This window comes from Dendrobates tinctorius, unplaced genomic scaffold (genome assembly GCF_039654945.1).
Source record: "Dendrobates tinctorius isolate UK_male_01 unplaced genomic scaffold, ASM3965494v1 ptg000032l, whole genome shotgun sequence".
In the NCBI taxonomy this organism is placed as follows: Eukaryota; Metazoa; Chordata; class Amphibia; order Anura; family Dendrobatidae; genus Dendrobates; species Dendrobates tinctorius.
Window position 1 is genome coordinate 16,140,479 of NW_027361700.1, and position 24,887 is coordinate 16,165,365.

At 51.5% G+C, this 24,887-nt stretch overlaps 1 protein-coding gene across 2 annotated transcripts in view; it reads left to right on the forward strand.

Annotated features, from left to right (window-relative positions):
* The window catches only part of SOCS7 (suppressor of cytokine signaling 7), an 89,166-nt gene that overhangs the window by 33,459 nt on the left and 30,820 nt on the right, over positions 1–24,887 (forward strand). The gene's annotated exons all lie outside the window — the stretch shown is intronic.

Sequence of the window (24,887 nt, forward strand, 5' to 3'; positions counted from 1 at the left end):
TAATATCAGATATTTATATTGATTTTGACATTACATTTGATTGCATTGCACGGCGAATAAGTCTCCTTACCTTGACAAGCCACAGCTGGCATGTCACTCTCCGCAAGGAGAAACCTTACTTCTTAGACCCTAGTCCAGTGCCTCTCACCTTGCCAAATCAGATCTCATACTTTGCACTGACGAGAGCCAACAGCTCGAAACACCGTGTCTGCAAATTGAGATTCTGATTTGGCTTGTATCCTAAGTCATACTAAAAGACTCGTTAAAGGGTTGATTGTGCCTTGTAGGATCGCTACTACCAATAGGTGGCGCTGTAGAGTAAAAGTCCTCTTTCTTTCTGAAGAGGCAATTTGCATATTATTTTGCGATAATTTTTAGGCGTGCCATTTTTTTCCTCCTGATTTTAGCTTATAGTACAGGTTTAAAAAGTTTTCGTGGACTACATGTCCTTTTGCAGAGAGTAACATTTTAGTGGAATTCCTGGACACACTGTGTAATCATTGATATAAATCCACTCTCCAACAAGGAAATACTCCCAAATTTGCTACAGCTATACAACCACTCTCTTGTTGCGAGTTCATTACCATCATCCATGAGAGGCAATTATTACGATTATCCCTGAAAAAGGGAAAGATCCTCAGCTCCTTGAGTCATATAGAACTATTTCTTTATTGACGGTTGATATTAAAATATTAGTTAATAGGCTTTCAGGAATTATGTCTAAAGTGATACATTTATGGCCAACAAATCCACAGCAATTAATTTGTGCTGCCTCTTTTTCAATATGCAGCTCCCAGCGGATAACATTGGGCATAGAGTGGTACTGTCGTTGGATGCAGCAAAGGCCTTCGATAGCATAGTGTGGAGCTTTCTCTGGGAGGTGGTGAAGAAAATGGGGTTTGGACCCACGTTTATATCATAGGTGCAGTTGCTACACTCCTCCCCTACAGTTTAAATCAAAGCAAACGGTGAACTGTCTCAAAGCTTCAGATTATATAAAGGCACAAGAAAGGGGTGCCCTCTTTCCCCATTGTTTGCCATTGCAATAGAACTCTTAGCGGCAGTAGTGAGGAATTCTTCTGAAGTTAGAGGATTTCATTAATGGAATATAGAAGAGAAGATTGCATTATATGCGGATGACCTTCTGCTATTTCTGGAAGACCGTTAGATCCCTGAATAGTGCAATGGCTTTGGGTAGTTGTCAGGTCTGATTATTAACTGGGATAAATCTGTACTATTCCCTTTAGATGGTCCGGTAGACCGTTCACACATTCAGCATACCAAAATAGAGGTGGTTTCCCAGTTCAAATACTTGGGGTTGGTAATATCGTTCCCTCTTACAGATTATGAATAACCAAATCTACTGCCTCTTCTAGACAAAATTAAGTGGAAAATGGGGAGCATGGCGATGTAGTGGAGCTGAGAGGACGTGCTTAGGCAGAGCTCCCATAATCCTGACTTACTCTGTCGCCTAATTGGGGGACACAGAACCGTGGGTGTTATGCTGCTGTCCACTAGGAGGCGACACTATGCATAATCTGAAAAAGATTAACTTTGGCTCCTCCTCTGCAGTATACACCCCTGGACGGTGTCAGCCTTCTCCAGTTTTTGCTTAGTGTCGCAAGGAGGCACACCTTTTTTTTCTTCCGTTTTTTTTCCTTTTTTTGTCCGGAAATACAGATGAAGAAAAGTGGGTCTCCAGCGAGACTCCCGGCATGGCTCCCTCCTCGGTCCCCTATTAGGGGTACCCGGTTGAGGTCGAGGTGGCTATTCCCCATGTCGCTCCCTCCCCAGTACCTCGGGTCCTGGTTCGAGGTCGAGACCCCCCTCCTTCCCCAACCCCTTTAAGGGGTCTGGGTTGAGGTTGAGGCGAGGATGAAGACCCCCTGACGCTGACAGACGCACCCTCCCTAATCCCCCGCAGGGGGCATTAGGTTGAGACGCCTCAGGTAGGGTCAGAGATCAGGCAGCATTCCGCAGCTTCCAGGGACCCCAGGCCGGCTGAGGGACCCTGTTGGGGCCGGGGGAGGGTGCGGACTGGATGGCACAGCAGAGACAGGGCTTTTCTGCGTCCCTGTCTCTGCAACAGCAGCGGCCCCATAGCGCTTCAGGGGCCCCCCATACAGAAACCGCTACCCCTGCTACCCCCACCGCTATCCAATCGACCATTCTGGGGGGGTCTGGTACCAATCCACCCCCCCACCCCCCCCCGGGACTACCGCGCCGCTCTGGAGCCCTCCTGGGCATCAGGCCATTTCCCCGCCCCCCGGATGACCAAAATGACACGCTGGAGTGTCATAGAAGGGCGGATTGAGGCAGAAAGGGCGCGTTTTTACACAGCCCAGCGCGCCCTTTTCAGCTCTCCGCCCCCTCCTCCCTCTCCTCAGAGTCCCGGTGGCCATTTTTTCTGGATGAGATCCAGGAGAGGAGCATCACAGCGGTCTCCGGGGGGCACAGAACTGGGATCTGTCGGCGCTGGACCTAGGGGCACACCGGTGGGGTAAGCTCACAGCAGGGTTCTCATTACTCAGCTGTGAATCTATACTTCCTATAAGGCTCTCTGTGGGTTCCCTCTGCGTAGCCACCCCTGTACGATCCCTTATAGCCAGCCTCTGTGCACTATGCTGGGCTCAAGGAAGAGAACCAGGCAGGAATGTTTCTATGCATTCTGCACAGCCTGCAAAGCCACGCTCCCTAGTGGTAGCACATATCCGCACTGCCGGGACTGCATCCTGAACTCTGGGTCAGAACCCCAGGGAGTCCCTACTGACGCTTCAGTGTCACAGGCCACGCCGGAATGGGCAACTCAGATGTCACAGTCTATGACACAGTCCATAGACAACCTAACTGCCACATTGCTGCAAGCTCTGCAGAGTCGGGCCCCGGCTATGGACGGTACACAGCAAACGGACAGCTTGTCTCAGGAACATGCTGCTTCCGACTCTCACAGACGTAAGTGGACCCACAGGTCTCGATCACCTGAGTCGCACTATAGCACAAGGTCGTCCCCCTCCAGGGAGAGACAGCGTCATTCCAGGTCTCCTGGGCAGTCCCCTGCCACAGACAGACAGTGCAATTTACCACAGGGATCCCCCACCACAGAAGACCCCCGCCCCAGGTCGCCCTCCAGGGATCTCCTTAGCGAGGCACAGGATTCGGAGGGCATCTGTGACTCCGACTCAGATAACGAAACGGTCAGGTCCGTCGTACCTTCTTTGGCTTGGGCCAAAAAACTACAGGAGGGTCTTCAGGCTTCAAATCCTGAGCTCTCGGACCAAGCGGTCCAGATAGCAGTGGTAGCAGACTACATGATTCATGCAGCCCTGGATTCCGCCAGAGGTGTAGCGGTAATAGCATCAAACGCCATCACGATCCGACGCATCCTCTGGCTGCGAGAATGGAAAGCGGATGCGGCCTCAAAGAAGTCCCTCACGCGACTTCCGTATTTTACTGGAAGACTTTTCGGCGAAAAGTTGGACACCATGATAGCCAATGCCACTGGGGGTAAGAGTACCTCTCTCCCTCAACTAAAACCGAAACGCACGTTTAAACGAAGAAACCAGACGCGATTCCGATCCTTTGGGAATTCCTCGGGCTGGTCCGTTTCGCGCCCAGTGCAAAACCGTAACCGTTCTCCACGCAGAGACAACCCACAGACGCAGCAGCGACCGGACAGGGCTTGGCAGTCGAAAGCAGGCCAAGCGAAACCCAAGGGAGGAAAACCTCAGAACTTCGCTTCATCATGACTCGCGACCTCCGGAAGACACCCCACCAGTAGGCGGCCGACTTTTACTCTTTCAGCAAGTCTGGCTGCCTATTACAGAAGACAGGTGGGTCAGGGAAATAGTGTCTTCCGGATACAAGATAGAGTTCACTTCCGTTCCACCGAACCGGTTCTTCCTTTCTATTCCTCCAACACCACCAGAAAAGGCTCGTGCTTTCCACCAAGCGGTTTCCTCTCTCCTTCAATCTGGAGTTGTGGTGCCGGTTCCCGCGAACGAGCGATTCCGAGGATTCTACTCAAATTTGTTCGTAGTCCCCAAGAAAGGAGGCGGCGTCCGACCCATACTGGACCTAAAACAGCTCAACAATTACGTACGGGTCCGTCATTTCCGCATGGAGTCCCTCCGGTCCATCATTGCATCCATGGACCAGGGAGAATACCTCGCCTCCATAGACATACAGGATGCGTATCTCCACATACCAATTGCTCCCGCCCACCAAAGGTTTCTCAGGTTCGCGGTCAACCAAAACCACTACCAGTTTGTCGCCCTTCCGTTCGGACTCGCCACGGCTTCAAGAACGTTCACCAAAGTCATGGCGGCCACCATGGACGTCCTGCACTCAAGAGACATTCTAGTCGTCCCGTACCTGGACGACCTCCTCATCAAGTCTCCCACTTTCAAAGACTGCGAGGTCAGTGTCTCAATCACACTAGACACTGAGTCGCCTGGGATGGCTAGTCAACCTACAGAAATCGTCGACTATCCCAACTCGGACTCTAACATTCCTGGGAATGGTATTCGACACCGCCAGGGGCCTGGTGCTCCTTCCCAAGGACAAGACACTGGCCATCCGTCTGGGAGTTCGCACACTCCTTCGCAGTCCTCCTCGATCTCTCCGGTTTGCCATGAGAGTCCTCGGCAGGATGGCAGCAGCAATAGAGGCAGTGCCAATTGCCCAGTTTCACCTCAGGGTCCTTCAACTAGCCATACTCAGATCTTGGGACAGGAACCCCTTCTCCCTCGACAGGGAGTTCAGGTTGACGTCATCAACCAGGAGGTCCCTGCATTGGTGGCTCAAACCAACCTCGCTTAAACGAGGGAAGCCCTTTCTCTCAGGACAATGGAAGATCCTGACTACCGATGCAAGTCTGACAGGCTGGGGGGCGGTGCACCTACATCACAGGGCACAGGGCAAGTGGTCACCGAGGGAAGTGACATTGCCCATCAATGTTCTGGAAATCAGGGCCATCCTCTTGGCACTGAGAGCCTTTCATCACTTGCTTGCAGCCTCGCACATACGGATACAGTCGGACAATGCCACGGCTGTGGCATACGTGAACCACCAAGGCGGGATCCGCAGCGCCCAGGCGATGAGAGAAGTGGCTCATATCCTCTGCTGGGCGGAAGACACGAGGTCGGTACTTTCTGCAGTACACATTCCGGGTGTAGAAAACTGGGAAGCCGACTTCCTCAGCAGGCAAGGAATGGACTCGGGGGAGTGGTCTCTCCATCCCGAGATTTTTTACCAGATCTGTCAACGCTGGGGAACCCCGGAGGTGGACCTAATGGCATCCCATCTCAATACCAAGGTCCCCAATTTCATGGCCAGGACACACGACCCGCGGTCGCTCGGAGTGGATGCCCTGGTCCAGGACTGGTCCCAGTTCCGACTCCTGTACATTTTTCCACCCCTCCCCCTAATCACCAGGGTCGTGAGGAAGATCAAGCAAGAGAGAGTTCCGACCATCCTCATCGCGCCAGACTGGCCCAGACGTACATGGTACGCCGACATCGTCCAACTTACGGCAGACGCCCCCTGGCGTCTACCCGACCGTCACGACCTTCTGTCTCAAGGTCCGTTCTTCCACCAGAATTCAGGGGCTCTCAATTTGACGGCATGGCCCTTGAAAGCTGGATTCTAACCCAGGCAGGTTTTTCACCGGCAGTCATTGCAACTATGATCAGGGCAAGGAAGCCTGCCTCCGCCAAGCTCTATTATCGTACCTGGAGAGCTCTCTTTTCTTGGTGCGAATCTCATAGACAAGTCCCACTTCCTTATTCCCTCCCGAAGGTACTAGGTTTTCTTCAATCGGGCCTAGATGCCAAGCTATCCTTAAGTTCGCTTAAGAGTCAGGTGTCGGCGCTTTCAGTCCTTTTTCAAAAGCGCATTGCTATTAAACCGCAAGTAAGGACTTTCATCCAGGGTGTTTCCCGATTGGTTCCTCCCTACAAACGTCCGCTGGATACGTGGGACCTCAATCTGGTCCTGACAGCATTGTAAGCTCCACCCTTCGTACCTCTTAGAGGAGTTCCACTCTCCATTCTGTCTCAGAAAGTGGTTTTTCTAGTGGCGATCACCTCGTTACGCAGAGTGTCGGAATTGTCAGCACTTTCCTGCAGACGGCCTTTCCTAGCCTTTCACCAGGACAAGGTGGTTCTCCGCACGGTACCATCCTTCGTTCCGAAGGTTGTGTCCAACTTTCACCTCAATGAGATTTCACTGCCATCCCTTTGCCCTGTTCCGGTTCATAGAGTGGAGAAGGCTCTACATACGCTTGACCTCGTCAGAGCATTGCGGATTTACGTGTCCAGGACTGCACCTTTCCGGAAGTCTGATTCCCTCTTCATTCTTCCAGATGGTAGTCGCAAGGGACTGCCGGCTTCCAAGGCTACCCTTGCCAGGTGGATCAAGTCCACCATACATGAGGCCTACCGACTTAACAGTTCCCCTCTTCCGGCCGGTATCACAGCACACTCTACACGGGCAGTAGGGGCCTCCTGGGACATTCGGCATCAGGCTTCGGCACAACAAGTGTGTAAGGCGGCCACTTGGACTAGCCTACACACGTTTACGAAACACTACAGTGTTCATACCCAGTCCTCAGCGGATGCGAGCCTGGGTAGACTGGTTCTGCAGGCGGCAGTACCCCAAGTCTAGGGAACGTCAACACAATATTCGTCCACTGCTTCCCACCCAGGGACTGCTTTGGGACGTCCCACGGTTCTGTGTCCCCCAATTAGGCGACAGAGTAAAGGAGATTTTTGTGTACTCACCGTAAAATCTTTCTCTTAGCCTTTAATTGGGGGACACAGCTCCCACCCTGTTGCCCTTACGGGCCGTTGTTTACTGTTGCGTTCTCATATTGTTCTTTGAGCTCGTACATAGTAGCCTTCTTACAGGCATGGATATGTTATTTGGTTACGTTCCTCCTTATGCTTTGGCACAAAACTGGAGAAGGCTGACGCCATCCAGGGGTGTATACTGCAGAGGAGGAGCCAAAGTTAATCTTTTTCAGATTATGCATAGTGTCGCCTCCTAGTGGACAGCAGCATAACACCCACGGTTCTGTGTCCCCCAATTAAAGGCTAAGAGAAAGAGATTTTACGGTGAGTACACAAAAATCTCCTTTTAATCCGGTATTTACACCACCCAAACATGACTTACCTCGATGATAGTGTGACCCCCTGGGCTCCTGGAGAACTCCCGCTTCTGAGGAGGTGCGGTATGTGGCTTCGGTCTGTGTGGATCCTGGAAAATCCGGGCGGGAAACTGAGCCAGCAAGGGGCGGGTGCCATTTCTGCTGCACACCATAGAAGTTGGAGGCACAGCACCGAAGAATCCTCTTCAGGCGCGGCTGACCAAACGGCACATTGGACTCACGGAGGTACACGGGGAGGAACACGTGGTGTGAGCTCTGAGAAATGAGCCCCGCATTTCCCCATTAGAGAGAGACATCGCCTGCTGGTGTCCGCCATTATATATTAATCCAGCACTCTTACTTTTATCTCTGCTGCTTGGGACTGAAACTGTGGTGGCCGTGGCAATCTGCTGACAGCGCTCTACTTCAGACCACATACTGGGGTTTGTAGTGGGACTCTTAGGGCCCCGCCACACATAGCGACTCACCAGCGATCCCGACAATGATATCAACGTGTCAGGATCGCTGCTGAGTCGCTACATGATCGCTGGTGAGCTGTCAAACAGACAGCTTCACCAGCGTCGCCGAGCGCGCGGCGTCGCTGTGTACTTTAGTTACCACCGCGCTGATGCAGGGAGCTGGTAACTAAGGTACACAACGGGTTTCTAAGCGGCGTGCGTCACTTAGAAACCCGATGTGTACCTTGGTTACCATCTCCCTGCATCAGCGCGCTGGTAACTAAGGTACACATCGGGTTTCTAGGCACAACGTGCCCCCCCTAGAAACCCGATGTATACCTTAGTTACCAGCTCCTGGTTGCTGGTCTCCCACCTCTCACACACAGCGATGTGTGCTGACCAGCAACCCCAAAAATGTCCAGGGCTTTCCATCAACGATCAGCGATACCGGCAGGGGGGCCGGTTGCTGATCGCTGTCACACAGCGATCTTGCTGGTGAGATCGCTGTTGCGTCACAAAGCTAGTGACTCAGCAGCGATCTCACTAGCGAGATCGCTATGTGTGACGGGGCTCTTAGGCGGAGTTCACACATCGCGGTTTTTTCGCGGCGGTTTTAAACGCGCGATTTTGCCGCAAAAACTAAGCATCCCGTGCAATCCTATGGGATTCCGCAATGCTGTGCTAATGCTGCGTTTTTTTCCACGGCGGAATCGCTTCGCGGTAAAAAAACCGCAGCTTGCTCATTATTTTAGCGGAATCGTGGCGATCCCACACCCATAGGATTGCATTGTTCCGCTTCCCGCATGTGGCTGTACCCACCATGCGAAAAGTAAGCAGAACGTTTGCGGCTGGTACCCACGGTCTGGAGGAGAGGAGACTGTCCTCTGGGTTTTGGGTACCATATCCCTGTAAAAAAATAGAATTAAAATAAAAATTATTGTTGTTCTCACCTTCCGGCGTCCCGCGCAGCCTTCCCGCCTCTCTCCACGCTCCCGGTCCCAGTAATCCTTTGCAAGAATGACCGCGATCACGTCAAGATCTTGCAGGAGCGCGAAGTCTCGCGGTCATTCGCGCAAAGGATTACTGGGACCGGGAGCGTGGAGAGAGGCTGGACGCCGGAAGGTGAGAATAACAATAATTTTTTTTTTTTTTTTTTTTTTTTTTTAATACATCCTATCTTTTACTACTGATGCTGCATAGGCAGCATCAGTAGTAAAAAGTTGGTCACACTCGTTAAACACTATGTTTGACAAGTGTGACCAACCAGTCAATCAGTTCTCCAAGCAATGCTACAGATAGCTAATTACGCTTGCAAATCGCTATTTTTTCCGCGGGAAAATCGCAGGAATTTAAAATGCGATTTTCCCGCGGAATGGAATTCCGGAATTCTCGCGGTAACTTCCGTGAGAGTTCCTCTACGTGTACACATAGCCTTATAGTAAGCTTTCATTGCACAGAAACTGAAGTTGCAGTGGGTACACCAACTGCTAGTGAAGTAGCATGTTAGACTGATGGCAGCTTTGTGCTTTCGCTTTCATTTCTCCCTGCTCCCCATGGCTGGCGTTATAGAGCAGGGTTCCCCAACTCCAGTCCTCAAGGCCCACCAACAGATCATGTTTTCAGGATTTCCTTTGTATTGCACAGGTGAAGCAATTATCACCTGAGCAATACTAAGGAAATCCTGAAAACATGATCTGTTGGTGGGACTTGAGGACTGGAGTTGGGAAACCCTGTTATAGAGGATGTAGCAGCTTGCTGATAGTGCACCATATCATACCTGGAAGGGGTCTGCAGAGCAGACCAAACAAACTGGCTGTATTACTTCACATTAGTAAACCAAGAAATCGGTGCTTTCCACTCTACAAAAAAGCTGCTACAAGTAGGGGCAGGGGAAGGGAAGAAATTATACTTGACCAGCTAGCTGTTTCTCATAAACGTTAATTATGAACTGATCAAAGAGCTCAAGGGCGGCTGAAAAGTAAAGGAGTTTGCAGGACCTGACCCCTCTCAAGTGTTAAAGCTGCAGATCAACGTAAAAACCGCGCTTCTGACGGCAAAGAGGGTGGCGATCAAGAAGATCTGACCCTACAACAAGCATCTGAACAGTTAATGCAAGCCATATCTCTAACTAGAACATCCTTGTCGGGGAAAATAGCTGGAGATTCATTCGGAAGTGGGGCGTCTTCGGCAGGATATGCAAGCCATGAGGGGGCGCATCACGGAAGTTGAAACCAGAGTATCCAGCCTGGAAGATAATCTTGTACCTTTGGAAACTAAGTTGTCAAAGGCTCCATAAATGCTTGGAGGCAAAAGGCAGACGACCTGGAGAACAGAATGCATCGGAACAACATCCGAATTATTGGATTACCAGAGCACTTGGAAGGTCAGCGACCGGAGCAATTCTTGGAAGGATGGCTCAGAGACACGTTGGGAGGCGAGTTCTCTTCATCTTTTTCCGTGGAGAGGGCTCTTGGGGTACCTACAAAATCTCTTCCCCCGGGTAGTCTGCCACAACCCTTTTTGGCACACCTCCTCAATTGCAGAGACACTATCCTCCGTATGGCAAGGCAAAAAAAAGTCCCATTAAATTCAACGCCGCCACAATTTCAATTTTTCCAGATTTTTCTATGGAGCCGTAGAAGCAGCGGGCTCAATTTGTGGAGATCAAGAAACAACTCGGAGAAAGGAATATTCTATATTCAATGACTTACCTAGCTGGACTTCGACTTGTTTATGAAGGCTCCTCCATATTTTGTACAACCTCAGCGGAGGCCGTGGAGTGGCTGCAGTCCCACACAGGAGCGAATGGAAAGTTACCCTGATTTATCTACTGTTGTCCCTACACGGGTGTATGCGAAAATGGAACTTCTTGATATCTGTAAAGATAGGAGCTCTTTCCACCAGCGTCCAATATAACATCAATACCGGACACTGTGTTCAGTGAGGGTACCCTCTTTTTGGGACTGCAGCAGGAGCATGAGATTGTGCTCCTTTTTGAATCTTACTTTGTTTTTTCTTGTTTTAGTATTGTTGGTTAAGGTTTATATAGATACTGCTGCCAGAATATCATTGATGCTATCTCTAAGGTTTATTATGTGTGACAATGTATATCATATCTGGATAAGGGAACATGGGATCTGAAGTAATATGTATGACCTGGAATGTGAGAGGCCTTGGATCCCCCCGAAAGAGAGTTAAGGTTTTTTCTCAGCTTAAGCGTCACCGCACTCACTTTGTGGCCCTGGTTGAGACACATCTGACCAGGGATTTGGCCCGTTGTGTGCAGAAACCATGGGTACAATGGTCTATACATGCATTTCATACTAGTTACTCTAGAGGGGTGTCCTTGTTAATCCACAGGGACGTTAGATGAGATGTTAAGGAAGCTCGGAAAGACCCTGAGGGCCGTTTTGTTTTTGTGCATGCATCGGTAATAGGGATGAGCGATATTGCCCAATATCGTATCGGAATTCCGATATTGGAAGATATCGGAATTTCCGATATCAATGCAAGTCAATGGGAGAAAAAAATCGGAATTACAAAATGACCACTACAGTGCTATATAATGGATAAAATGGAGGGGAAACACCTCAGGATAATGGGGAAGGAGTTTGCAGAGGAGCAAAAAAATCGCTAGAAAAATGCACATAGTGAAAGCTGTAGCAGGAAAACTGGTCGCCATCTTCTTAACAGCGGTGTTTTTTCTTTGGGTTAGGATTAGTTGGGGTAGGGTTAGGGTTTATGGTTAGTAGGGTTAGTTAGGGTGAGGGTTTTGCTTTTGGTTAGTAGGGTTAGGGGTTAGGGTTATTAGGGTTATGGTTAGTAGGGTTAGGGGTTAGTAACATAGTAACATAGTTTTGAAGGCTGAAGGAAGACCTTGTGTCCATCTAGTTCAGCCTTTTTTTAGTGCAGCTGTTCTGCATTGTTGATCCTGGGGAAGGCAAAAAACCCACAGAGTAGAAGCCAATTTTCTCCTTAGGGAAAAAATTCCTTCTCCTAAGCTGGGTCAACCATCTACCTATAATATTATGTTATTCGTATCCTTCTATACTGTTACAAGAAAAGCATCTATTCTTTTCTTAAATTCATTCAGTGAGTTGGCCATCATCACTTAGGAAGAGAATTCCAGAGTCTCACTGCTCTTCCCGTGAAGAACCCTCTTCTATGCTGGTGCAGAAATTGTGTTTCCTCCAAACGAAGAGAATGCCCCCTTGTTCTTATCACAGACCTTGGTACAAACAGTTCATTGGGGGAGATCTCTGTATTGCCCTCTGATATACTTGTACATATATATTAAGTCTCCCCTAAGTCTTCTCTCTTCTAGAGTAAATAAACCTAATTTTGATAACCTTTCTGGGTATTGTAGTGAACCAACTCCATTTATCATTATAGTAGCCCGCCTTTGAACCCTTTTAAGTTCAGTAATGTCTTTCTTGAGCACCGGCCTCCAAAATTGCACACAATACTCCAAGTGTGGTCTGACGAGTGATTTGTACAGAGGGAAAATTATGTTTTCATCTCGTGTCCCCAGACCTCTTCTAATGCATCCCATGACCCTATTTGCTTTGGTGGCAGCTGCCTGACACTGGGCATCCCAATTTAGCTTCTTATTGACTAAGATGCCTAAGGCTTTGTGCACACGCTGCGGATTCAGCTGCGGGTTTTTCCGTGCGGAACCGCAGGTAAAGTGACATGCGGTTTTCCTGCGGTTTTGCCCTGCGGTTTCACACCTCTTCTATGTCAACGTTGTGAAACCGTGGCGGAATCCGCAGAAACAATTGACATGCTGTGGTTTATAAACCGCGGAAAAAACTGCAGCATGAGCACAGCGGTTTTTAAAACCCATAGGGTTACATGGTACTGTACCATGTCTGCGGAACTGCTGCAGTTCGGCAGGGCCAAAACCGCAGCAAAAATCGCAGCGTGTGCACATAGCCTAAGTCTTTTTCCATGTCTGATTTCCCCAGCAGTTTCCCATTTAGTAAGTAATTGTAGCATCTGTTTCTCCTTCCCATGTGCATAACCTTGCACTTATGTGTTAAACCTCATTTGTAGAGTTGAGCGACTTTGGTCGGATCGGGTTTCGTGAAACCCGAATGAAACAAAATAAGTTTCAGATGAAACTCGTCCGACTAGAGCAAAACAAAGTCGGAGTTTCGTCCGAAACCTGACCCCAATGCAAGTCAATGGGAAATAAAAGTCGGACGAAACTCCGACTTTTTTTGCTCTAGTTGGACGAGTTTCATCTGAAACTTATTTTGTTTCATTCGGGTTTCACGAAACCCGATCCGACCAAAGTCGCTCAACTCTACTCATTTGCCTTTTTTCAGCCCAATTCTCCAATTTACTCAAATCTGTCTGTAGTTGCAAACTGTCCTCCTTTGTGTTAACTACCTTACATAGTTTTGTATTATCTGCAAATACTGATATTTTACTGTGTAAGCCATCCACTAGATCAGGGGTCCCCAACCGCCGGTCCGCGGCCCAGCACCGGGCCGCTGCAGTGCCCTTGCCGGTCCGCGGACACAAGGGGAGCCAGGGGCGGTCAGTGGCGTAGCGGGGGCAGGGGCGGCGCGCAGCAGTTCTTAGCGGCGTGTGTAGCGGCGGCCAGGGAGCGATCCAAGCAGCTCCGCTGCCTGCAAGAGGGAATAGCAGGAGCGGAGCTGCAAGGACCCGTCCACTGCGTCCAGCTTCCTGCCCGCCGCCCGCGCTTCCTGTCTCTGACACAGAGAGGAGCGGGCCGCTGCTGTGTCAGAGCGAGGAAGCGCGGGCGGTGGGCAGGTGAGAGGAGAGAGGTGGTGTGTGTATGTGTGTCTGTCTGTCTGTCTGTCTCTGTGTGTGTGTGTGTGTGTGTGTGTGTTTGTGTAGCCTGGCCCTGGAGGAGATGGGGACATGAGGAGAAGGCCATGAGGGGAGTGATGGAGAGACGGCAGTGATGGGGTGAAGGCAATGATGGGGAGACATCAGTGATGGGGTGAAGGCAATGATGGAGAGACGGCAGTGATGGGTGAAGGCAATGATGGGGAGACATCAGTGATGGGGTGAAGGCAATGATGGAGAGACGGCAGTGATGGGGTGAAGGCAATGATGGGGAGAAGGGAGTGATGGGGTGAAGGCAATGATGGGGAGAGGGGAGTGATGGGGTGAAGGCAATGATGGGGAGAGGGGAGTGATGGGGTGAAGGCAATGATGGGGAGAAGGGGGTGATGGAGCACTCATTCAAAACCTATGGTGAGTTGAGTCACATTATAAATGTTATTTAATTAGAAGTATGCACTGCTACACTACAACCATGTCCATAGCCCCGCCCCCTTATGACCAAAGCCCCGCCCCTGCCACACCTCCATCCCCGCCCTGCCGGGCCATGGAAGAATGGTCTTGCTTGAAACCGGTCCCTGGTGCAAAAAAGGTTGGGGACCACTGCACTAATCATTAATAAATATGTTTAATAGTAGGGGGCCCAATACAGAACCCTGTGGTACCCCACTAATAACCCTGGCCCAATTGGAGTATGCACCTTTTATAACCACTCTTTGTTTTCTATCACTAAGCCAGCTACCTACCCAAATTAAGATTAGTTGGGTTATGGTTAAGGTTTAGGGTTAGTAGGGTTAGTGGTAAGGGTTAGGGATAGTTAGGGTTAGTGATTTTACATTATTAAATTAAAACTGCCGGTGGTGGTGTCAATATGCTCTTTGACTGACGTGTGTCCGCGTTTAGCTCACCTTGCTTTGCAGGGAGTTTCCAGGAGCACCACGTGGAGGAACGGATACACTCCCTTTAAACCATGCTTAGTCTTCATCTGCTGATTATATTACTGTTGTTCAGTAATTCTGCATATTGATATTCTGCTTTTGGGTCATGTACATCTGCTCCTACTGCTTCCTAAACCTCCGTCTATGGTTATTCTGCTATTGGCTGGTCGCAGAATGTCCCAAACTCAGAGGAAATACGCAGAAGTAACAGTAGGCACAGGAACTTGAGAGAACCAGCTGGTGAGTCTGGAACCTGTATAGGCAGCAGAAATCAGCATAAGAGCCAATGGAACTAACGGGCACCAGCTGACGTTACCGGAGCCCATTAATGAAGCAGGAGGTACCTGTGCCAGAATGCACTACCAAGGACCAGCAGACATTACTGGAACTCGGATACCACAAAGGAGGGACCTAAGCCATTGACTCTACTGAGAACCAGCTGACGTTACTGGAACCCAGATAAGCAGCAGAAGGTAAAAGTGCCAGTGGCTGTACTGGGCAACAGCTGACATTACTGTAGCCCGGATACCACAATGTAGTAGTGACATAAGCCAAAAGCACTGCCGAGAAGCCCAAAAAACCCCACAAAGACGCAAGTTCAAGAGCAAAAAGATGGAGTCTGGTCTGGGGACATCTGCATCTGTCTTCCTGTCTTGGGTCTTCTGCATCTGTCTTCCTGTCTTGGGTCTTCTGCATCTGTCTTCCCGTCTTGGGTCTTCTGCATCTGTCTTCCCGTCTTGGGTCTTCTGCATCTGTCTTCCCGTCTTGGGTCTGCTGCACCCGTCTTCCCGTCTTGGGTCTGCTGCACCCGTCTTCCCGTCTTGGGTCTGCTGCACCCGTCTTCCCGTCTTGGGTCTGCTGCACCCGTCTTCCCGTCTTGGGTCTGCTGCACCCGTCTTCCCGTCTTGGGTCTGCTGCACCCGTCTTCCCGTCTTGGGTCTGCTGCACCCGTCTTCCCGTCTTGGGTCTGCTGCACCCGTCTTCCCGTCTTGGGTCTGCTGCACCCGTCTTCCCGTCTTGGGTCTGCTGCACCCGTCTTCCCGTCTTGGGTCTGCTGCACCCGTCTTCCCGTCTTGGGTCTGCTGCACCCGTCTTCCCGTCTTGGGTCTGCTGCACCCGTCTTCCCGTCTTGGGTCTGCTGCACCCGTCTTCCCGTCTTGGGTCTGCTGCACCCGTCTTCCCGTCTTGGGTCTGCTGCACCCGTCTTCCCGTCTTGGGTCTGCTGCACCCGTCTTCCCGTCTTGGGTCTGCTGCACCCGTCTTCCCGTCTTGGGTCTGCTGCACCCGTCTTCCCGTCTTGGGTCTGCTGCACCCGTCTTCCCGTCTTGGGTCTGCTGCACCCGTCTTCCCGTCTTGGGTCTGCTGCACCCGTCTTGGGTCTGCTGCACCCGTCTTCGGGTCTGCTGCACCCGTCTTCGGGTCTGCTGCACCCGTCTTCGGGTCTGCTGCACCCGTCTTCGGGTCTGCTGCACCCGTCTTCGGGTCTGCTGCACCCGTCTTCGGGTCTGCTGCACCCGTCTTCGGGTCTGCTGCACCCGTCTTCGGGTCTGCTGCACCCGTCTTCGGGTCTGCTGCACCCGTCTGCCCGTCTGCTGCACCCGTCTGCCCGTCTGCTGCACCCGTCTGCCCGTCTGCTGCACCCGTCTGCCCGTCTGCTGCACCCGTCTGCCCGTCTGCTGCACCCGTCTGCCCGTCTGCTGCACCCGTCTGCCCGTCTGCTGCACCCGTCTGCCCGTCTGCTGCACCCGTCTGCCCGTCTGCTGCACCCGTCTGCCCGTCTGCTGCACCCGTCTGCCCGTCTGCTGCACCCGTCTGCCCGTCTGCTGCACCCGTCTGCCCGTCTGCTGCACCCGTCTGCCCGTCTGCTGCACCCGTCTTCCCGTCTTGGGTCTGCTGCACCCGTCTTCCCGTCTTGGGTCTGCTGCACCCGTCTTCCCGTCTTGGGTCTGCTGCACCCGTCTTGGGTCTGCTGCACCCGTCTTCGGGTCTGCTGCACCCGTCTTCGGGTCTGCTGCACCCGTCTTCGGGTCTGCTGCACCCGTCTTCGGGTCTGCTGCACCCGTCTTCGGGTCTGCTGCACCCGTCTTCGGGTCTGCTGCACCCGTCTTCGGGTCTGCTGCACCCGTCTTCGGGTCTGCTGCACCCGTCTTCGGGTCTGCTGCACCCGTCTTCGGGTCTGCTGCACCCGTCTGCCCGTCTGCTGCACCCGTCTGCCCGTCTGCTGCACCCGTCTGCCCGTCTGCTGCACCCGTCTGCCCGTCTGCTGCACCCGTCTGCCCGTCTGCTGCACCCGTCTGCCCGTCTGCTGCACCCGTCTGCCCGTCTGCTGCACCCGTCTGCCCGTCTGCTGCACCCGTCTGCCCGTCTGCTGCACCCGTCTGCCCGTCTGCTGCACCCGTCTGCCCGTCTGCTGCACCCGTCTGCCCGTCTGCTGCACCCGTCTGCCCGTCTGCTGCACCCGTCTGCCCGTCTGCTGCACCCGTCTGCCCGTCTGCTGCACCCGTCTGCCCGTCTGCTGCACCCGTCTGCCCGTCTGCTGCACCCGTCTTCCCGTCTTGGCGGTCTTCTACCGGAGTAATGTCTTCTTGGCAGAAGGTGCAAGAGCCACATTTGCCTCCGCAACCTGCACGCAGTCTTCCTTACTCCGCAGTCGCAGCAGGGGAGGAGCAGGGCCTACTGGCACAGTCGAGACCAGCCTTGAGCGCCTGGTCCCGGAGTCCACGTAGGGGACTCCTACACTGCCGACACCACGTATAACAGCAAACTGAGCTGGAATGATGTACGGCGGGGGCGTGGAACAGTGTGGCGGACACAACCGTGTAACGGCGAGTGTTGTTGAGACACGGTTTGGAGCAGGAGGTCCCCGTGCCCTTGGGCACTCCCGAGAACCAGCTGGCGATGCTGAAACTCGGTTTAACCCTCGGGGGAGGCACCTGTGTCTGCACTTCACTGCCAGGAAACAGCCGGCGTGGCTGGATCCCGCCTCTTGTGCTTCTGCCTATAGGTGTTTGGCATCAGTCGTCCTTTTTTTTCCACTTTGGTCTAACGAGGTACAGCTGACGGTACTGTTGCCCAGAAACAAAGCATGCTGTGAAAGTGGCAGTCACGGAAATGGGCACTAGCTGGCGGTACTAGAGCCCAGAAACACGGCATGCTGCGAAATCAGCAGTCACGGAAATGGGCACTTGCTGGCGGTACTAGAGCCCAGAAACACGGCATGCTGTGAAATCAGCAGTCACTGAAACGGGCACTTGCTGGCGTTACTAGAGCCCAGAAACACGGCATGCTGTGAAAGTGGCAGTCACAGAAATGGGCACTCGCTGGCGGTACTAGAGCCCAGAAACACTGCATGCTGTGAAATCAGCAGTCATGGAAATGGGCACTAGCTGGCGGTACTAGATCCCATGGAAAACAGTATGAGGTGAAAGAGTCAGTCACAGAACCAGGTGCTAGATGTTGGTAGTAGAGGCCAGAGCACTGGCATAACAGATGACGCTGTGTGCAACATAGGCACATGACAGAGCATGCATACTTCTACCAACCAGTCTACTCTGGCCCAGGGCAGCAAAAGTCACCAGAAATCAAGGCCTGGCTCATTTTTACGAATGTAAGCCGGTCCACATTTGCAGCGGATAGTCTGGTACGTTGGTCTGTTAGTACATTGCCAGCTGCACTAAAGACGCGTTCAGAAATCACACTGGCACCAGGACAAGCCAGGACCTCCAAGGCATACTGGCTAAGCTCGGGCCATGTATCCAACTTGGAGACCCAAAACTTGAAGGGGGCAGATCCATCTTGAAGCACACTGACAGGGGTGGAGAGGTATTGTGCCTCCATGTCACGGTAACGTTGCCTCCTAGTGCGTTGCACTGTCTGTGCTGATAGTGCCCGAACTGTTTGCGGGTTCAGAAACCGTTGGAACAGGTTGGGTATACTGAACCTGTCAGTAGCAGATGTACTGCTTCTGCTACCGGCTTCTGAACGGATTCCGCTGGGCCCAGGATGCACTGAGGTGCCTGCTAGTGCACGCGCATCACTGCTATGCGGTGGAAAAGAGTACATGAGTGAATTAACCAGTGCGTCTTGGTACTCCTGCATTTTACGCGCCCAGTTCAATGGTGTAATTAGGCTTTGAAGGCTGTCCCGGTAACGTGGATCTAAGAGGGTGGCCACCCAGTAGTCATTTGTGTGGAGAATACGAGCCACGCCTGGGTCGTTTCTCAGACAATGCAGCATGAAGTCACTCGTGCTGAAGGCTGCCAACTGGCCATGCATCGCTGTCACCAGCTGGAGGAATGTGCTCTGGCTCCTCTGCATCACCCCATCCATGCTATATCTGGTGACTACTAGTAGAGTGCTGTGTACTTTCCTCCTTTGGCTCATCCTCATAGTCCTCCTCATCCTCCTCGCTTGCTGTGTCCTGCGTGGACCTTTGTGAGGCACCCACAGAGCTTTGTACCAACCGGGCCGATGAAGATTGCCTGGTTGGTGCAAGTGTCTCATCATACTCCCTCCTCTTCCTGATAAACCTCATCCCTTAGTCCTTTAAGTGATGATTCTATAAGGAAAATAAGGGGAAAAGTCAGGCTGAGTAGGCCAGCATCCGTGCTCATCATCAGAGTGGAGTCCTCGAAGCACTTCAAAATGGTGCATATGTCCTTCAAGGATGCTCACTCTGGTTGTAAAGTGTGAGGGCTGAGATGTGTGTCGCCGCCTACTTTGCGCCTGATGCAGCTTCAACTCCATAATTGCAGGTTGCTGCTCACACAACATCCGCAGAATATGCAAAGTCGAATTCCACCTGGTGGGGAGGTCAACAATGATGCGGTGCTCGGGCAGGCCCAATCTGCGCTGCATGGCTGAAAGGCACGATGCAGCCATGCTTGAACGCTGCAAATGAGAGCACACGTATCTGACTTTGTGCAGCAGCTCCTCAAGGTCAGGATAGTTAATAACGAAACTCTGCACCACCAAGTTTAGGACATGGGCAAGGCATGGAATGTGAGTCAGACCACCTAGGCCCAGAGCCGCTACCAGGTTTCAGCCGTTGTCACACACCACCATACCTGGCTGGAGGTTGAACGGCGCAAGCCACGTCGCTTTGCTCCTTGAGCGTGTTCCACACCTCGGTTGCGGTGTGGCTAACATCACCCAGATAAACCAATTTCAACACGGCCTGTTGATGTTTGGCCGATGCAGTGCTGAAATCGGTTGTTGTGATACGTCTGGGTGCAGGCGAGTTTGACGAGGAGTATGAGGAGGAGTCAATTTGTACGGAGGAGAGGCCTGCAATCCGTGGAGTTGGCAGGACCCGCGCACTTGCATTGTCTACTTCAGTTCCAGGCTCAACTACATTTACCCAATGGGCGTTGATGGAAATGTAGCGTCCCTGGCCATGCTGACTGGTCCACGCGTCGGTGGTTGGTCAGGTGGACCTTGCTACTAACTGCATTTTGTAGCGCATGCTTAATTTTACGCTCCACCTGCTGTTGCAGGGCGGGGACGGCTTGCCTGCTGAAGTAGAAGCGGCTGGGAACGCTGTGTTGTGGGATTGCAAACCCCAACATATCGATAAAGGCTGGCTTGCTCACCAGCCAGAATGGTAGCATTTCCACTGCAAGCAGTTTGGCAATGTGAGAATTCATGCCCTGTGCTCGTGGGTGGTTTGCCGAGTACGGGCGCCTTTTCTCCCACACCTGTGACAGATGGCTGCACACTGGATTGGGAGTGTGAGGATGCCAGCGATTGGGATGCTGATGCTGACGAAGTACAGACATTGTGCCGCCGTACAACACTGCCTGCAGATGCACCCTGGCATTCTGGCGAGGAAGCGGGAGCAGCTGTTTGCGAGCTGGAGGAAGAGGTGGCTGCTGTGGCTGAAGAGGTGGAAGGTGGGGGACCAGCTCCAGGTGGCGAATCATCTTGGGTGTGATGCTGCCACTCCACAGGGTGCCTATTCCTGACATGCGTCAACATATTGGTGGTATTAAGGTTGCTGACATCCTTCCCTCTCTGCACAGTTTGTCGACAAAGCTTGCATCTGACTACTGTAACGTCATCTGCAACTTGGTCGAAAAAGGCCCATGCACCACAACTCTTGGGCGCACCCCTTGTGCTCTTTAAAAGAGCCCTGCTCCTAACGGGTGCTGAAGTTGAGGGAGCCGACAACCAATTTTTCCCTCTTCCTCTCCCACGTGGACGGCCGGCCACGCTGCGCCAAACCTGCAAGCTCTTCCTCTGAGCTATCCCCACTTGCTTGTTGCCCCTCAGCATGCCATGATGGGTCAAGGACCTCGTCATCCAATACAATTTCGTCAGCAGAAACTGGCAGCTGAGTTTCATGATCTGCTGACTGGGGTCTGGTCACTGTGGGCACTGGCCCACCCTCCACTTCTTCCTCAGACTCACACAGTGGTTGCGCATCTGTGCACACTACCTCTTCTACAGCTGCAGGAATGCTGTCTGGCTGGCACACAGATTCTGAGAAGAGGATTAAGGTTGGCTCCTGGCCCTCTGAATGTTTGGGCAATTTAGTGGGCGGTGAAGAAGCAGATGGGAGCTGCTCTTCAGTGGCCTGACCCGATGTGGTGGAGAGGTCCTGGGAGGATGCTGCGCTCATTGAGGTGGATGCCTCAGCTGCCATCCAACCAACAACGGTTTCTACTTGATCCTCTCATCAGCCTATGGCCCTGCGCTCCTAACAAGCTGCGCATAAATGACTGCTGCCGGATGAAAGTAGGTGCTGAATGACTTGGGCCTGCTGCTTGCTCTGGCTGTGCACCATGTCTAGCTGCTGATGCACCTCTTCCACGGCCGCCGCGTGGACGACCCTTACTCCCTGCCTCCTTCATCTCTATCGATGGATTCAGAACGGCAAGAAAGTAATTATTAGGGATTAGTGTGCTTATTCCTGTAGGACTACAAACGGGTATAAGAAACACTAATGGCACTGTATGATGGTGTGTCTGCTACACTTTATTTGAATCTAGTGTGGCCTACACAGAGTAACGTGTGTTTGTGGTATTGGTGTACACATTACGGTCGGATGTCACAGCGCAGTAAATGACACTGCTGTGATACCAAAAAAAAGGATTCTCCGGGACTGGGCCAGGTGCTGTGTGGGGCCAGGTGCTGTGTGGCACCAGCCACAGAGGTTGTTTGGGCCCTCACAGTACAATCCTTATATAGTGTTTAACTTTAACCTCAATAGATGCTGTGAGGTAAAGTAACACTTATAGGGGCACTGAGAGTGAATTTACTGGTGAAAAATTTGGGGGTGCGCAATAGAACAGGCCGCACTAGGGGTCCTGCAGTCTGATGTGACTACAAAGACTGACCTAGTGGGTGCTGCACACCCCAAAAAAAAGCACACAGGCGGTCTGCGCAGCAGAGGTGACTATACTGTGCAAAGCGCACCAGGGAACTGGGGGTGGTTTGGGTCCCTCACAGCACAATCCCTATATAGTGTTTAACTTTAACCTCAGTAGATGCTGTAAGGTAAAGTAACACTTATAGGGGCACTGAGAGTGAATTTACTGGTGAAAAATTTGGGGTGCGCGATAGAACAGCCCCCACAAGGGGTCCTGCAGTCTGATGTGACTACAAAGACTGACCTAGTGGGTGCTGCACTCCCCAATAAAAGCACACAGGCGGTCTGCGCATCAGAGGTGACTAAACTGTGCAAAGCGCACCCGAGCACCAGGAAAATTGAGGGCTAAATGGGGGTAAGAGATTGGGGGGGGGGGTTCTGTGGGGGAACCCCTCACTGAAAAATCCTTTTATAGCATTCACCAAAATGTACTAGATGGTGAAGCTACACTTTTAGGAAAAAATAGGGGAAGGGGATTTAAGGGATGAAAACAAAAGGCTGAGACACAGTGCTGCAGCAAGAAAGAGAAGCTGCTGCAGTGAATGTGCGCTGCACTGTCACACTAAGCACCTCACTGAGAGCCTGCACAGCACAAAAAATGAAACTGAGCGGGGTCAGTGAGGGAAAAGACTGCTTCTGTAACACACGGGGGCTGCTACAGTCGCTGAAAAACAATTTCTATCGCTATAAAGGACCTGTCACACTAAGCGATATCGCTAGCAATATAGCTATAACTTGTGACGTTATAGCGTTATTGCTAGCGATATCGCTGTGTGAGATACCTATCTACAACCCGCTGGTTATCGTTGATCGCGCGAGAACAGGCTGGACTGTTTCTCGTCGTCAGCTTCCTGCAGCGCTTCCTGCTGTGACGACGAGCGACGCGTGGAACCGGGCGGGAGGACGCAGGATCGCCTGGTGTGACAGGTAAGTAGCGACCCCCGTCCCCAGCGATGTCGCTGGTGAGATCTGCCTGTGTGGCAGCTCACTAGCGACCACTTAACGATGCACCAGCGATCCTGACCGCGTCATATCGCTGGTTGGGATCGCTGGTGCATCGCTAAGTGTGACAGTACCTTTAGATCCGAGATCTCTCTCTATCTCCAACAGCAACCTATCCCTATCTGCTTTCACAGTAGAGTGAGGCTAAAATGGCAGGCGCAGCCTTTTATACTGCCTGATCACACCATGCAGCCAGCCAATCGCAGCGCAGCCCCTAGCTAGCAAGTTTGGACGCCTCCTACCAAGCTTAGGGGAGTTACACAATGTTGTCAGCAATTCTTCTGCTTCTGATTGACTCCACGGAGCGCTCAGAGGCTGAAGGATTATGGGATTTCCGATGTGAAAAAAATATCGGAATCGGAATTCCGATATCGCAAATATCGGGCCGATTCCCGATATTTCAATATCGGAAAGCTCATCCCTAATCGTGAATATGAAAAACTACGTAATAGTGTGTGTTTATAACCCACCCCCGGCCAAGATGTCAGTTATTAAAAAGGCGGTAATCTTTGCCCTAAATTATCCGGATGCATTAGTCATGTGCATGGGAGATTTTAATCTTGTTATGGATAATTGTCTCAATAGACTTAGACTGGATCATGGGGTCTCCGGGGCCACTCCATCTCCATCCCCGTTACTCATGAAGGGTAGCGGTTGGGTGGATCTGTGGAGGATGCGTCATCCTGAGGTTAGAGAATATACCTGTCACTCATCCATTAGACAGACCATAGTCCAATAATACTTAAACTCCAATTCGGCCAGTCAAGTCACTATATATTTTGGAAGCTAAACCCAGTTTGGCTCAAATTGATAGGCCCCCAATGACATGACTCTGGCCCAGGTGGACTGCTTAATTCCGTCTCACCCTGAACCCCAAAATATTTTTGTTCTGGGATGCCCTTAAGGCATATTTAAGGGGATGTTTGTCCTCTACAAGTTCTTATATTAAACGGACGACATCAAGGGAGGATGATGAGATGGAGAGGCGCCTGAGGGATTTGGAGGCAACTTATATAGCTAACCAGACAAATGAAAATAGAATTGAGTGGTTGAACTCCTATAGATTATATACTCAATACATAGATACCAAATCTAAACGTAAACTATTCTTTACACGTCAGTCATATTTTGAATTGGGGAATCAATCCAGCAAACTACTGGCATTTATAGTGCGCCAGCACAACACATCTAATACCATACGTCAAATTAGAAAGCCTGATAATTCGGTAGTAACCACAATTGATGACATACTTCAATGTTTCCATGATTACTATAAAACATTATATAGCTCCAAAGGTAGTTTCAGCACTTTGGAATGTCTTGAGTAATTATCAGATGTGGAGTTTCCCACGTTAGGCCCTACTCAACAAGCCTTTCTGGATGCAGACTTTACCATAGAGGAAATTAATGGAGCTATTGGGGATCTAGCCTCTGGGAAAGCACGTGGGCCGGATGGGTTTCCCATAGAAATGTACAGGAAGTATCAGGATGTTTTGACGCCACTCCTCTGAAGGCTGTGTGCACACGTTGCGATTTTTAAGCGTTGTCGCGATTTTCGCCGCGAAACCGCTTAAACACATACAGAACGCACTCCATGCATTCCTATGGCACTCCGCACATGCTGTGCTAATGCTGCGATTTTTTTTTCCCGCGGCGGAATCGCATCGCGGAAAAAAACGCAGCATGCTTATTCTTTTTGCGGAATCGCCGCAATTCCGCACCAATAGGAATGCATGAGATCCGCTTACATCCCGCATGTGGCTATGCCCACCATGCACAAAGTGAGCCGCTCATGTGCGGATGGTACCCACAGTGTGGAGGAGAGGAGACTGTCCTCCAGGCCCTGGGTACCATATCCATGTAAAAAAAAAAAAAATAAAAAAATAAAAAATCGGGTTATATTCACCTTCCGGCGTCCCGCGCAGCCTTCCCGTGCCTCAGCGATACTTCCTTTCCCAGTAATGCCTTGCGGCAAGGACCTGTGATGACGTACGATCTCGCGAGATCGCTATAGTATCGCGAGACTTTACGTCATCAAAGGTCTCGCAAGGCATTACTGGGAACGGAAGCATCGCTGAGGCCCGGGAAGGCTGCGCGGGACGCCGGAAGGTGAATATAACCCGATTTTTTTCAATTTTTTTATTTTTAACATTAGATCT